This window comes from Sturnira hondurensis, unplaced genomic scaffold (genome assembly GCF_014824575.4).
Source record: "Sturnira hondurensis isolate 20B ecotype Veracruz unplaced genomic scaffold, ASM1482457v3 Scaffold0022201, whole genome shotgun sequence".
In the NCBI taxonomy this organism is placed as follows: Eukaryota; Metazoa; Chordata; class Mammalia; order Chiroptera; family Phyllostomidae; genus Sturnira; species Sturnira hondurensis.
Genome location: NW_028094832.1, coordinates 11256261 through 11271936, shown reverse-complemented (window position 1 = coordinate 11271936; position 15676 = coordinate 11256261). Strand labels below are relative to the sequence as shown.

The 15676-nt window shown below is 41.0% G+C and overlaps 1 pseudogene; it reads left to right on the top strand.

The window, feature by feature from the left end:
• Positions 1-1477: 1477 nt before the first annotated feature.
• Positions 1478-5442, top strand: LOC118978980 (ras-related GTP-binding protein C-like; annotated as a pseudogene).
• The last annotated feature ends 10234 nt before the right edge of the window (positions 5443-15676 follow it).

The following is a 15676-nucleotide window of genomic DNA, read 5'->3' as shown; positions in this document are numbered from 1 at the left end:
GGACGAAACGCAATGGTGGCAGCTGCCACACCTGTGGGGGCCAAGGCAGGAGGCCGCAGATGGGACACCATTGCTTCTCTTTGACCCCGCCCCCACATACAACATCACAACCCAGTGACTGAGTTGCCCTGCTCAGGTGAAGACGTAGGGCTCCGATCCTGCTATGTAACAGGCATGAACAACCCAAAAGATGGCGCAGGAAGAACTCAAAGTCCCAGAGCCGATAATTCTAACTGACCAAGAGATTGCCAGCCTCTCAGAAGCACAATTCAGGACACTGTTTATCAGGATGCTCACAGAACTGGTTGATTTTAGTCACAAATTAGAGGAACATATGAAGGCTAAACTAATTGAAATGAAGGGAAATGCACAGGAAACCAAGAGTGATGGAAAGGAAACTGGGACTCAAATCAAGGGAGCAGACCAGAAGGAAGAACAAGACATCCCACCAGAAAGGAATGAAGAAATGAGAATTCAAAAAAATGAGGAGAGGCTTAGGAACCTCCAGGACATCTTTAAACATTCCAACATCCGAATTATAGGGGTACCAGAAGGGGGAAAGAAACAGCCACGAGTGGAAAACGTATTTGAACAAATAATAAAGGAGAACTTCCCCAGTCTGGCAAAGGAAATAGACTTCCAGGAAATCCAGGAAGCTCAGAGAGTCCCAAAGAAATTGGACCCAAGAAGGAACACACCAAGGCACATCATAATTACATTAGCCAAGACCAAAATGAAGGAGAGAATCCTAGAAGCAGCAAGAGATAAGGGGACAGTTACCTACAAAGGAGTTCCCATCAGACTGTCAGCTGATTTCTCAAAAGAGACCTTACAGGCAAGAATGGTCTGGAAAGAAGTATTCCAAGTCATGAAATCCAAAGACCTACAGCCAAGATTGCTTTATCCAGCAAAATTTTCATTTAGAATGGAAGGGCAGATAAAGTGCTTCTCAGATAAGGTCAAGTTCAAGGAGTTCATCATCACCAAGCCCTTATTATATGAAATGTTAAAGGGACTTATCTAAGAAAAAGAAGATGAAAAATATGACCAGTGAAAGGACAGCAAACTCACAGTTATTAACAACCCCACCTAAAACAAAAGCAAACCAAGAGGACAGCTAGATCAGGAGCAGAACCATAGAAATGAAGAACACATGGAGAATTAGCCACAGGGAAGTGGGAGGAGGAGAAGAGGGGAGAAGGTGCAGAGAATAAGTAGCATAGACAGTAGGTAGAAAATAGATAGGGGGGAGGGCAAGAATAGTGGGGGAAATATAGAATCTAAAGAACTTGAGACACGAGGTTACAAACTAGGGGGGGAGAATGTTGGGGGAGGGAGTGTTCGGGTGGAGGGGAATGAAGGCGGGAATAGAACAACTGGAATGGTATAATCAATAAAATATATTTTTTTAAATAAATAAATAAATAAATAAATAAATAAAAATATGTGGAACAATAAAAAAAAGAATTTAAAAAAAATGTTTTTAATGTCACCGAACAAGATTTATAAAGATGGCATTTCCAATACCTCGTTTGTGAATTTCCAAATATGGATATTCCCTGGGCAAATGGACTTTTTTGACCCCACTTTTGACTATAAGATGATCTTTGGGGGAACAGGAGCATGAACATACTAGGTCTGTCTGGAAAAAGTCCAGCCATTGTTAGTATAACAAGAATATTTTGCAAGACATCAGTGTAACCTGGCAGCCAAGGGGAGTGGACTACAGTGCACATGCGTGAGCAATAATGAATTTACTGTGCTAGTCAGCAGCAGTAGTAGATGCCCTTGAGTGAGCATGTATACTGTGTGGCTATGGAATTCAAAATGACTGAGCGAATATAGTAATGAATCTGCATTCAGCTTGAACATTCCTCCACAGAAACTATTCAGATGATTCAGGAGGCTGCAGCTATGGGCAGCTAGTGATTAGCAACTTCATCACAAAAGTGTACCGCTCATGCATCACATCTTGCGCAGAGTTTTGTAGCAAAACATCGAATCACCCAGGTGTCTCAAGCCCCTACAACCCAGATTTGGCACCCTGTGACTTCTGGCTTTTCCCCAAACTAAAATCACCTTTGAGAGGAAAGAGATTTCAGACCATCAGTGAGGTTGAGGAAAATACGATGGGGAACTGAAGGCGACTAGGAAAACTGTGAGAGGTCTCAAAGGGCCTACTTTGAAGGGCACTGAGGCATAATTGTCCTATGTACAGTGTTTCTGTATCTTGTATCTTGTTCAATAAATGTTTCTATTTTTCAATATAACATGGCCAAATACCTTCTAGAAGACTTCATTGATGCACAGGGTGACTACATGAAGGCTTTAACAAAACTTGATATTATTGATTCTAAAGCCTACAAAGTTAACCCAGCCATGAATTTTGATGTTTTTTTTTCAAAGAAAACTATATTTAATAATGATACAATGTGAATGCAAAACTAAACTAGAATATAGGTTTTTAAATTATATTTTATTGATTATGATATTACAGTTGTCTCAGTTTTTTAAATATATTTTATTGATTATACAATTACAGTTATTTCATTCCCCCCTTCATTCCCCTCCACCCTGCACACCCCTTTCCCCACCCTCACCCCCTTTAGTTTATAACCACGTGACTCAAGTTCTTTAGATTCTATATTTCCCCTACTATTCTTGCCCTCCCCCCTATCTATTTTTTACCTACCGTCTATGCTGCTTATTTTCTGCATCTTCTCCCCCTTTCTCCTCCTCCCACTCCGCTGTTGCTAACCCTCCATGTGTTCTTCATTTCTATGGTTCTGCTCCTGATCTAGCTGTCCTCTTGGTTTGCTTTTGTTTTAGATGTGGTTGTTAATAACTGTGAGTTTGCTGTCCTTTCACTGGTCATATTTTTTATCTTCTTTTTCTTAGATAAGTCCCTTTAACATTTCATATAATAAGGGCTTGGTGATGATGAACTCCTTGAATTTGATCTTATCTGAGAAGCACTTTATCTGCCCTTCCATTCTAAATGAAAATTTTGCTGGATAAAGCAATCTTGGCTGTAGGTCTTTGGATTTCATGACTTGGAATACTTCTTTCCAGACCATTCTTGCCTGTAAGGTCTCTTTTGAGAAATCAGCTGACAGTCTGATGGGAACTCCTTTGTAGGTAACTGTCCCCTTATCTCTTGCTGCTTCTAGGATTCTCTCCTTCATTTTAGTCTTGGCTAATGTAATTATGATGTGCCTTGGTGTGTCCTTCTTGGGTCCAATTTCTTTGGGACTCTCTGAGCTTCCTGGATTTCCTGGAAGTCTATTTCCTTTGCCAGACTGGGGAAGTTCTCCTTTATTATTTGTTCAAATACGTTTTCCACTCGTGGCTGTTTCTTTCCCTCTTCTGGTACCCCTATAATTCAGATGTTGGAACGTTTAAAGATGTCCTGGAGGTTCCTAAGCCTCTCCTCATTTTTTTGAATTCTTGTTTCTTCATTCTTTTCTGGTTGAATGTTTATTTCTTCCTTCTGGTCTGCTCCCTTGATTTGAGTCCCAGTTTCCATCACTCTTGGTTTCCTGTGCATTTCCCTTCATTTCAATTAGTTTAGCCTTCATATGTTCCTCTAATTTGTGACTAAAATCAACCAGTTCTGTGAGCATCCTGATCACCATTGTCTTGAATTGTGCATCTGAGAGGTTCACTATTTCCTGGTTGCTTAGAGTTATTGGCTCTGGGGCTTTGAGTTCTTCTTGAGCCATATTTTGGACTCTTCATGCCTGTTATGTATGAGGATTAGAGCCCTAGGTGTTCACCAGGGCGGGGCAACTCAGTCACTGGGTTGTGATGCTGTATGTGGGGACGGGGTCAAAGGAAAGCAATGGCGGACCCCTCAGCTGCCTCCGGCCGCCACTGCGGGCCACGTGGCCTGTCCTACTGCATGCGAATGTGAGACCACGGTCAGCCTGCCACTGTGTTTGCCCGCTGGGACCTGCATAGTCTGTCTCACTGCTCACTCCTTTGCTGGTTTATCTGCGTGCGAATATGTGACCGCAGCCAGCCTGCCACCCTGAGTCCTCACTGGGACAGCCCAATATGGAGCTGCCTGGGCGCCTGGGGTCAAGGGGTCTTTCTTGCCTGTCCCTGCTCCGCCGCTGGCTCCGCCCCTCTTACTGGTCACGGTCGAACGGTTCGTTGTTGTTGGACTTCCGTATAGTTCAATTTTCTGTTTTTTGGCTGCGTCTTTGTTCTCCGAACCTTTGTTGTATTCAAACTTGGTTGTGGGAGAAGGCACAGTGTTTCCACCTACGCCTCCATCTTGGCAGAAGTCCCAGTTGTCTCAGTTTTTCACCTTTGTCCCTCTCCATCCAGCATTCCCCACTCCCTCAAGCAATCCCCATACCATTGTTCATTATTTTACATTGTTCAAAGAACTTACACCATGCATGTAAGTTCTTTGGCTACTCCATTTCCTATACTGTACTTTACAACCCCATGGTTATTCTGTAACTACCTACTTGTACTTCTTAATCCCCTCACCTCTTCACCCACTTCCCCATATTACCCTTCCATTTAGCACCATCAAAATGCTCTCTGTATCCATGATGGGCTGTCTGAAGATCACAAAATAAAAACACAGTGGGACATCCATCAAAGGGCCAATGATGACAATGCAGGTGCTGAGATAGAAACATTTCACCTTCACTTTTATTTGACTAGTACTCATATCTATGACCATTCATTGTTTGAAGATGGTACAGAAGAAACTCATTCTACAACTGCCAACCTTGGCAATCTCTACAACTACTACATGTTTTTTATATTAAATTTGGGCATTGGAAAAACTTTTCAAAATTATGAGCAAAATCTAAAGCCCTGGCTGGTGTAGCTCAGTGGATTGAGCGTGGGCCTGCGAACCAGATGATCGCGGTTCAATTCCCGGTCAGGGCACATACCTGGGTTGCAGGCCAACTCCCAGCAGGGGATGCACAAAAGGCAGCCATACATTGATGTTTCTCTCCCTCTCCTTCCCCTCTAAAGATAAATTAATTAATTAATTAATTTAAAAAAATTATCAGCAAAATCTACATTGCAACAGATGGTTCTCCTGTGGATATGCAATCTTTTGAACTTTGCTGTGACATGATTAATGTTGTAACTGATGTGTCTTGTACATATGGGTTAAATGAAAATAGCAGTGGAAGTTGGTAAGGCAAAGAATTTATGGCAATTATAAAGCTGAATAATACAACTGCCATTTATTTAAAGGAAGTGACTAGATTTTTGGCCCCTCTCTGCACTCCTAGGGAAGAAACTTTTGAACAAAAAGATTTAATAGACTGTAACTTCCACTGTTTTCAAAAAGTTATTTATGAGGTTTTTGAGGTGAGTGTGACTTCTCACACGGGCTGTGGACACCAAACCAGTGCTCCCAGCACGGAAACATTGGCACACAATAGCACACAGCAAAACACTATCTAGTCTGAATTCCAGTGGTCAGGGCTCTGTGCAAGCCTACTCTTCATTCCATGGTCAAGTGTCATGTGCTACAGGACATGGAAGTTGGTTCCTGTCCCACTACTGGTAGGCAAGGGGTAGAGTTTGTCATTTGGATGAAAACTCCTTCAACCAGTGGTGTACAACTAAAGCTACTATTTCTTCTTTTTAAAATATAGGAAAAGAAGAATTTTAGAGACAACAAACTTGCGTGTTTCTCCTCTTTAGGGTCCTACTTTTAAAAGTTGGGATATTTTAAACCTGGAGTAACACCACTTACCCATCCTTACCAGGAATGTTGCCTTCATTTACCAGTTGAAAATAATAGAAAGAACTGAGTTTTTCTATCCTTCACTTATGTTTTAAGTTGAGTAGTTTCTAAAAATTTTTCCTAGCTGAAGCTCTAAAACCGCCTCTGAGATTTCAGTTTTGGATGCCATATACCTAAGAACTTTTCAATGCAGTTGCCTGCTAACTCAGAAGACTCATGGTCTGATTGCAACAAAAGACATTCCTGTGTTTGTTACTGAAGAAATGAGAAACTTCATGCTACATCAGACCAAAAGCAAGGTTCAACAATGGAAGTATTGAGGAAAAAATTTTAAAACAGAAGAAAATTCATGTTCATGTATTTTGGGTATCATGTTCAGATATCTGGGTTCTTTCTCCTACATAAGATAAATGATCAATACCACTATAGCAAAAGAATTTTTTCAAATTGTTTTCCCCACAATGTCCTCCTTCTCATTATTAAGGAGAGGAACTCATTAAGGGAGGAACTCATTATTTCATTGAAATATTTAACTTATTTTTCTCTAAATGTGATACTGTAATGGGGTCTAGAGCATGGGGTCCCCTGATAGTAGGGGGACCCCCTACTATGAGGACAGAAAGTGGGCAAGAGGGGTGCCCACAGAGCAGAAAGTACAACACTTAAGACACACTACACAGCAAAGGTAAGATTAACAGCCATGTTTTTCTGGGAAGCTATAGAATTGTGTTTGAGATGGAGAATGTGCAGTGGCATAGGACATACAGCCAGGGGAGGCAGATGCCCTCACTGGATGTCTATCACTGGGAACTCCCTGACTATATGGCACCTGAAAGAGGGTCAAAGACACTGGGAGCTGACAAAAATGGCAAACACTAATGTACCATAGGAAGAGCTAGATACAAGGTCACATAGAAAGTTCAGAGCCAAGCATTTAAATTAGGATGGGCTGAAGGTCAGAATCCAGAAAGCCACAAGGTCAGAAGAGGTCTGCAGAGAAGGCAGCCATGAGATCTGTTTGCCTGGGAGATATGCCTGGAAAAGACAGGGCTGATGGAGTGGCAGGAACCTGCCTGGCCACCCAGAGATGTGAGAAATGCTTGTAGCTGAACTGGGACTGGGTATGCTGAGCTGCAGACTTCTGCCTAGAGCACCTCTGAGTGGCATATTCTGAAACTGGCCTGGTTTGGCAGGGGGAGGCTGAACTATTTCTTTTGGGGTGCTTTTACAGGGAGCAGGACTTAACAGCAGAAATCTGCTATTCTTCTAAATCTTTATAACTTTTTAATAAACAACCCCTTTCCTTTCTCACTAAACTCTTGAGCCCTGGGAGTCATGCTTCTTGGCAGTGAGCAATCAAACCCCACAGCTATTCCAGAACAGCATTGGTAGGGTTCTGTAACAGCACCAGCCACTACAAAGCTTTTATTCTAAGCAATCTAGATTCTTTTAAAAATATATTTTATCAATTATGCTACTACAGTTGTCCCATTTTCCCCCTTCATTCCCCTCCACCCTGCACACCACCTCCCACCCACATTTCCCCCCCTTTAGTTCATGTCCATGTGTCATACTTAAAATTTCTTTAGCTCCTACATTTCCCATACTATTCTTGCCCTCCCCCTATTTTCTACCTACCATCTATGCTACTTTTCTCTGTACCTTTTCCCCCTCTCTCCCTCTCCCACTCCCCTGTCAGTAACCCTCCATGTGATCTCCATTTCTGTGATTCTGTTCCTGTTCTAGTTGTTTGTTTAGTTTGTTTTTGGTTTTTTTTTTAGATGTGGGGGTTAATAATTGTGAGTTTGTTGTCATTTTACTGTACACGTTTTTTGTCTTCTTTTTCTTAGATAAGTCCCTTTAACATTTTCTATAATAAGGGCTTGGTGATGATGAACTCTTTGAATTTGATCTTATCTGAGAAGCACTTTATCTGTCCTTCCATTCTAAATGAAAGCTCTGCTGGACAGAGCAATCTTGGATGTAGGTCCTTGTCTTTCATGACTTGGAATACTTCTTTCCAGCCTCTCTTGCCTGTAAGGTCTTTTTTGAGAAATCAGCTGACAGCCTGATGGAAACTCCTTTGTAGGTGACTATTCCCTTATCTCTTGCTGCTTCTAGGACTCTCTCCTTCATTTTAATCTTGGCTAATGTAATTATGATGTGCCTTGGTATGTTCTTCGTTGGGTCCAAATTCTTTGGACCCTCTCTGAGCTTCCTGAATTTCCTGGAAGTCTATTTCCTTTTCCAGATTGGGGAAGTTCTCCTCTATTACTTGTCCAAGTAACTTTTCCACTTGTCACTCTTCCTCTTCTCTTTCTGGTACCCCTATAATTCAGATGTTGGAATGTTTAAAGACGTCCTGGATATTCCTAAGCCTCTCCTTATTTTTTAAAATTCTTTTCTGATTGGATGTTTCTTCCTTCTGGTCAACTCCGTTGATTTGAATCCCATTTTTTTTCCCATCACTGTTGGTTCCCTGTACATTTTCCTTTATTTCACTTAGCATAGCCTTCATTTTTTCATCTAATTTATGGCCAAATTCAACCAATTCTGTGAGCATCCTGTTTACCAGTGTTTTGAACTATGCATCTGATAGGTCAGGTATCTCCTTGTCTCTTAGTTGTATTTTTTGTAAAGTTTTGATCTGTTCTTTCATTTGGGCCATTTTTTTTTTGTCTTGGCGAGCCTGTTACATAGTGAGGGGTGGAGCCTTAGGTGTTCACCAGGGTGGGGCAACCCACATTGCTGGCTAGTGACACTGTGTGTGGAAGGGATCCAAGAGGGAACAATGGCGCTTGCTCAACTTTCTGCCAGATTTCAGTCACTTCCCCCACTTTCCACAAATTGGGCCCTTCTGGTGCTGACTTCCATTTGGGTGAGTTTGTGTACATTCTAGGACCCTGTGGGTCTATTCAGTGAACTCAGTTATGAGGCTGGGGGTTTCTCCCAGCACCTCAACACCCACAGATGTTTTCAATTGGTGTTTTGAGGCTTTATTTACCCTTACTGGGACCCTGGGTTGCTCGGTCTGTCTTGCTCCCCAGTTTTGCCTGGTTTATCTACAGGCAAATGTGGGACTGCCCAGTCCGCCAGCTACCTTGAGCACCATGACCCATTCCACAATCATAGCCTTGCTGGGTCCACCAACCGCAGCTTTGATGGGAACCCTCTGTGCCCTGGCTGGATGACTCCGCCCCTCCTACTGGTCTGGATGAATGTGTCTTCTTTAACTCCTTGGTTGTCCGACTTCCATACAGTTTGATTTTCTGTCAGTTCTGGTTTTTTTGTTTGTTTGTTTTTAAATTGTTGCTGTCCTTATTTTGGTTGTTCGAGGAGGCACGGTGTGTCTGTCTACCTATGCCTCCATCTTGACCAGAATTCTATCTAGACTCTTTAAGTACTGCTGTTTTATTGACCATGAATGACCCTGAAACTGGAAAAGCCAACCTTCATGCTGCTTGTCATGTACCAGACCCAATAAGCAGAGGCAGGGACTGAATCTTAATGGGTGCTTTATTCAGATGGCTGGTGATCTGACAAGATGGTGGGTTTTTACCATAACAGATCATCTTACATTCCATTTAAATCAACTCTTTTTATAAGGAGAAGGAAAGCATAGGTAAGGGCTTTGGAATTGAGGGAAAAACTTAGTCGGATAAAAGGTACAGCACTCTTTCATCTGTGCCCTGGGCTGTGAGTGTCTCACCCTGGAGTACAATGACTCATATGCCATCCTGATTACTTGAGAGGGCCTGATTGCTTGAGACCCTCTGAGGCAAAAAAGATAGAACTGCTTGCTTACCGGTCTCCAGGAGTCTGGGTGGGTCATACCTTCGGTTCCTGAAACAACAGCTTTTTATATACATTGATTACTAAGCTTATTAGCTACTACCTGAAACTAAAACTTTTCCAGAATTTGTCTTCAGCATGAATATTGGCTATTTAATATTTGGCCAATTAACAAGTCTGAGTTAAAAAATTAACTAGGCTTGCCCTGGCTGGTGTAGCTCAGTGGATTGAGTGCGGGCCTGCAAACCAAAGGGTTGCTAGTCTGATTCTCAGTCAGGGCACATGCCTGGATTGCAGGCCAGGTTCCCAGTAGGGGGTGCTTAAGGGGCAACCACACATTGATGTTTCTCTCCCTCTCTATCTCCTTCCCTTCCAGTCTCTCTAAATAAGTTTAAAAAATTGTTAAAAAATTAATTAGGCTTGTTGGGAAGATCTTATTCAGGTAAATAAGAATGTTGTTATGTCCACCATGGAAGTTACTGCATACTTTCCTATACCTATACCTATATTGAAACTTGGTAACATTCGTGTTTATTTTTCAAGAACATACCTATAAACCAAATTAAATCAGCATTTTCAAGGAGTTTCCTCTAAATCATTCATAGTAGAGGATGGTCAGGTCAATTTAATTTTAATAAGACATATAGAGGCTGAGCCATTAATAAAAATTTGGAATTAAACTGTGACAATATCCAATTAAATCCAGGAATCCCATAAACTGCTTTCCTATTATTGGAAGAAGGAAAGATAGGCTTCCTTGGAGCCTTTCAGGGCTAATTACGAGCCTATCTTTACATATCGGATAACCAAAGTATTTTACCTGAGGTAAATTGAATCAGAGATTGTTCTTTGATATTCTATTGTGTTCTTTTAGAAATCTAGTAATTTCTTAGAGTATAAACTAAATTATCAACTTGTTGGATTAGAGTGGAATCTCTAGGAAGTTTAACATCATTTAAATCAGCTTTTAGTATCTAAGACAATAGGTGGGACTTTGCTGTGTATACCTGGGGCGTTTCTGCCCAAGTAAATTTGTAATCTTCCCAGGTGAAAGCAAAGAGATATAAAAATAGAACATTATTTATTATTATTAATTTTGGCAAAGATTCCCATGTAACTTCAAGAATCTCGAATAGGCTTAATTGGGCCCTCTTGGTGCACTGGGTAGAGTGTCCATCTCATAATCAAATAGGCCTAATTAATTTTTAAAAATTTCTTCTTTAAGGAGAGAAAACAAAGCCTCAAGGTAAGCCAGGGTCCCCTGGAATTACTCAGTCATTTCTCAGTTAAAAAGTCTCTTAAAATTTAAATTTTGGAAAGGTTTGTCAAACAAACTTAATAAAAAGAACATGATATAAATTTTTTTGTGAACCTGGATAAAAAAAAACCCCACATTTTATGGTAATAACTTTAAAAGACATCAATCAAACAAATCAGTTTTAATATTAAAAACTTTGTCTACACCATAGGACCCTGCCTAATTTATGTATTTCATTTCTTTAGGCCAATAAAATATTACAGCCTAGTAATGCCATCTGGAGGCAGAAAAAAATGCACTACATGTAATATACAGACAAACACATATTACATAAAAACCATATACATAATCTGAATTACTCATTTTGTAGAGAAGGCAAGGGCAATGTTAGTTACTGAAGTTTATAAACAAAACTTTCACAAACTTCTACAACCTTCATAACCTTTTACAAAACTTTTGCAACTTTCATATTTTTACAAACCTTATCCATTCAGAAATAAATATATTTGGAACTCACTTTTTTCCTTTTCCCTCAAAAGTATTTCCATCTCATTTCTTCTATTACCAAAATCATGCAATTTCTTTCCAACTGAATTTGAATTTTTAACTTTTAGAAACTTCAATTTCCAATGTAATAAAAAATAAGCAGCCAGTATTCCCTAGATTGACTTTTTTCATAACCTGTAGAAACATAGGTTTCTACAAAATTCTCTGCAAATTCTCACTGTCAAGAAGCATACCTCTAAGAAAGACATTTATTAACAAGACACTCATTAACAGCTGAAAATCCATTCCACAGCCTCTCTGTAACAAAGACCAAAAGCAGATAAACCAAGACTTGTTTAGCAATTACTGTTTTAGCATTTCAAAATATCTATTCAATAGCTTTAATCAAAATTCACTAATTTAGAAAAAAATATCTAAAATAAATTAAATTCCTTTGATCAGATATGGCTAAGGTCTTTTTCAGTCCTTTTGATAAGATTTACCTTCTGGCCCTGGCTGGTGTAGCTCAGTGGATTGAGCGTGGGCCTGTGAACCACATGATCGAGGTTCGATTCCCAGTCAGGGCACATGCCTGGGTTGCGGGCCAGTTCCCAGGGGGGATGCATGAGAGGCAACCATACATCGATATTTCTCTCTCCCTCTCCTTCCTTTCCCCTCTAAAGATAAATAAATAAAATTAAAAAAAAAAAAGATATACCTTCTGGCCCCAGGTAGTGAAGCTCAGTGGATTGAGTACCAGACTTCGAACAAAGGGTTGCAGGTTTGATTCCCAGTCAGGACACATGTGTGGGTTGTGGGCCAGGGCTCCAGTATGGGGCATGCCAGAAGCATCCACACAATGATGTTTCTCTTCTTCTCTTTCTCCCTCTCTTCCCCTCTCTAAAAATAAATAAATAAAATCTTTTTACAAAATATATTTATCTTCTTAAAAAAATTGCATTTTTAATTAAATTCTTATTCAAGTACAGTTTTCTGTTTTATATTCCCACCCATGCCCCCTCAGTGCTCCCCACCTCCCTCCCATTTCCGCCCCCCCACCTTAATTATTGTCCATGTGTCCTTTATACTTATTCATGTGAGTCCCTCCCCTTTTCCCCTATGCTTCTCTCCCCTCTCCCCTCTGGACCCTGTCAGCCTGTTCATACTTGAGTGTCATTGGTCATATTTTGCTTGCTTGCTTGTTTTGTTGTTTAGATTCCTGTTAAAGGTGAGATCATATGGTATTTGTCTTTCATCGCCTGGCTTATTTCGCTCAGCATATTGCTCTCCGGTTCCATCCATGATGTTGCAAAATGTAGGAGCTCCTTCTTCCTTTCTGCAGCATAGAATTCCACTGTGTAAATGTACCATGGCTTTTTGATCCAGTCATTGACCGATGGGCATCTAGGTTCCTTCCAACTCTTGGCTATCGTAAATTGTGCTGCTATGAACATTGGGGTGCATAGGTTCTTTTGGATTGGTGTTTCAGGGTTCTTAGGATATACTCCTAAGAGTGGAATTGCTGGGTCAAAAGGCAAGTCCCTTTTTAGTTTTCTTAGAAAATTCCATACTGTTTTCCATAGTGGTTGTACCAGTCTGCAATCCCATCAACAGTGAACTAGAGTCCCCTTTTCCCCACAACCTCTCCAGCACTTGTTATTTGTTTCTTTGTTTATGATAGCCATTCTGACTGGTGTAAAGTTGTATCTCATTGTGGTTTTAATTTGCAGAAAAAAATCCATTTTAAGAGGTAGTCCAGACAAGAGTTCTTGGAAACCAGGTATTTGCATTTCAAAGACAGACTTTGGTTTCAGAGTTGTAAAGGGGAAGAATGGGGTGTTAGCATATATTAGCTTCTTTGGATAGCATTTATTAGCTGAAAGGACAAAGCCACCCGGATTGGCTATAATGGCACCATTTGCTGAGCAGGCCTATGACATTGTTAAACATGACTGCCATTTTTACTCTTCTGAGTTTGTCCTCAGGACTGAAAATTACTGAGTGCAAGAACAGAACTAACCACTTCCTACAGTCACAGGCAAAAGTTAAGATTGGAGCGAACAGCCCTGGCTGCTATAGCTCAGTGGATTGAGTGCCAGCCTGTGAACCAAAGGGTTGCCAGTCAGATTTCCAGTCAGGGCACATGCCTAGGTTGCAGGCCAGGTCCCCAGTAGGGGGTGCACAAGAGGCAACCACACGATGTTTCTCTCCCTCTCTTTCTCCCTCCTTTCCCCTCCCTAAAAATAAATTAAAAAATATTTTTAAATAATGAAATAAAAAAAATTTTTAAAAAGAATTGTAACAAAGAACAGCCTCGTGTTACAATGCCCCAACACCCCAGGAATCACAGCAAACCACCCACCCTTTTTTAATACAATTATAATCCAATAAAAGCTCAAAAACCCCACGCCTCAATGCTGGTGCATCTCTCCACACCATTCTCTTCTCCTTTCTTGGAGAGTGAATACAAACTTTATTCTCTACACTTTCCTCTCTTTCTGAATTTTTTAAAAGATTTTATTTATTTATCTTTAGAGAAGAAGGGAAGGAGAAAGGGAGAGAAACATCAGTGTATGGTTGCCTATCGTGGGTCCCCTGCTGGGAACGGGCCTGCAACCAAGGCATGTACCATGACTGGAAATCGAACCACGATCATCTGGTTCACAGGCCCATGCGGAATCCACTAAGCTACAGCAGCCAGGGCCTCTCTTTGTGAATTCTTTCACACCCCACATTAAAGGACCACCTTAACTTAAAGGACCGCCTTAACTTAAAGGACCACCTTAACTTAAAGGACCGCCTTCATTACTTCAGAAACATTCTCTAAAATTACTTATTAACTTAAAATTTTTTCTTAAATTTTTTTAAAAAATATTTTTTAAAGACTTTATTTATTTATTTATTTTTAGAGGAGAAGGAGAGAAGGAGAGAAACATCAATGTATGGTTGCCTTTTGTGCCTCCCGTGCTGATAGTTAGCCTGCAAGGAACCGGCCTGCAACCCAGGCATGTGCCCTGACTGGGAATCGAAACCGCGATCATCTGGTTCGCAGGCCCGCACTCAATCCACTGAGCTACACCAGCCAGGGCTAAAAAATATTTTATTTATTATACCATTATAGTTGTTGTTATATTCCCCCCTCATTACCCTCCGCCCTGCACACCCCCTTCCCCCACCATTCCCTCCCTTTAGTTTATGACCACATGTCTCAACTTCTTTAGGTTCTATATTTCCCCTACTATTCTTGCCCTCCCCCCTATCTATTTTCTACGTACTGTCTATGCTACTTATTCTATGCACCTTCTCCCCCCTTCTCCTCCTGCCACTTCCCTGTGGCTAATTCTCCATGTGTTCTTCATTTCTATGGTTCTGCTCGTGATCTAGCTGTCCTCTTGGTTTGCTTTTGTTTTAGGTGGGGTTGTTGATAACTGTGAGTTTGCTGTCCTTTCACCGTTCATATTTTCATCTTCTTTTTCTTATATAAGTCCCTTTAACATTTCATATAATAAGGGCTTGGTGATGATGAACTCCTTGAACTTGATCTTATCTGAGAAGCACTTTATCTGCCTTTCCATTCTAAATGAAAGCTTTGCTGGATAAAGCAATCTTGGCTGTAGGTCTTTGGATTTCGTGACTGGGAATGCTTCCTTTCAGCCCCTTCTTGCCTGTAAGGTTTCTTTTGAGAAATCCGCTGACAGTCTAATGGGAACTCCTTTGTAGGTGACTATCCCCTTCTCTCTTGCTGCTTCTAGGATTCTCTCCTCCATTTTCATCTTGGGCAATGTAATTATGATTTGCCTTGATGTGTTCCTTCTTGGGTGCAACTTCTTTGGGACTCTCTGAGCTTCCTGGATTTCCTGGAAGTCTATTTCCTTTGCCAGACTGGGAAAGTTCTCCTTTATTATTTGTTCAAATAAGTTTTCCACTCATAGCTGTTTCTTTTCCCCTTCTGGTACCCCTATAATTCAGATGTTGGAATGTTTAAAGATGTCTTGGATGTTCCTAAGCCTCTCCTCAATTTTTTGAATTCTTGTCACTTCACATTTTTCGGTTTGGTCATTTCTTGCTTCCTTCTGGTCCACTCCCTTCATTTGAGTCCCAGTTTCCTTTCCACCACCCTTGGTTTCCTGTGCATTTCCCTTCATTTCAATTAGTTTAGCCTTCATATGTTCCTCTAATTTGTGACTAAAATCAACCAGTTCTGTGAGCATCCTGATCACCAGTGTTTTGAACTGTGCATTTGAGAGGTTGGCTATTTCTTGGTTGCTTAGAGTTATTGGCCCTGGGGTTTTGAGTTCTTCTTGAGCCATGTTTTGGACTGTTCATGCCTGTTATGTATGAGGAGCGGAGCCCTAGGTGTTCACCAGGGCGGGGCAACGCAGTTGCTGGGTTGTGAGGCTGTATGTGGGGGC